This window comes from Octopus bimaculoides, chromosome 19 (genome assembly GCF_001194135.2).
Source record: "Octopus bimaculoides isolate UCB-OBI-ISO-001 chromosome 19, ASM119413v2, whole genome shotgun sequence".
NCBI classification, from domain to species: Eukaryota; Metazoa; Mollusca; class Cephalopoda; order Octopoda; family Octopodidae; genus Octopus; species Octopus bimaculoides.
This window is the reverse complement of record NC_068999.1, coordinates 38,297,879-38,298,342: the sequence shown is the minus strand read 5'-3', so window position 1 is coordinate 38,298,342 and position 464 is coordinate 38,297,879. Positions and strand designations below refer to the sequence as shown.

The 464-nt window shown below is 37.1% G+C and overlaps 1 protein-coding gene across 1 annotated transcript in view; it reads right to left on the bottom strand.

The window, feature by feature from the left end:
- The window catches only part of LOC106868031 (coiled-coil domain-containing protein 39-like), a 199,134-nt gene that overhangs the window by 169,142 nt on the left and 29,528 nt on the right, over positions 1 to 464 (bottom strand). The gene's annotated exons all lie outside the window — the stretch shown is intronic.

Genomic DNA, 464 nt, shown 5'->3' with positions numbered 1-464 from the left:
TTATTCTTGTGGTGGTATCATCATCAATTTTTACAATTATCAAACTATAAGTTTTCTTTTTTTAAGTTTTTTTGATTACTGTTACTATGAACATGATTACCGCCACCACTGGCACTCCTACCACGACGACGACGACGACCACCACCACCACCATTTCAACATTACACACCATTGTGATGAATGATGCTAATGAAATGACAGAAAGATTGTTATACAGGAATATAATAAATATTTTAATTATCTGCTTTAATTATCAACTTTTTGTGACCAAATATATCACAGCATACATCAGATGAGAAGATGCAGAAGATACTGAGAGGCAGGAAGTCAAAAAAAAAAACACTCATATGTGCATCTCTCTACACACACACTCACTCACACACACACACACACACACACACACACTCACTCACTCACACACACACACACACACACACACACACACAAACATGCATCTTCCTCCC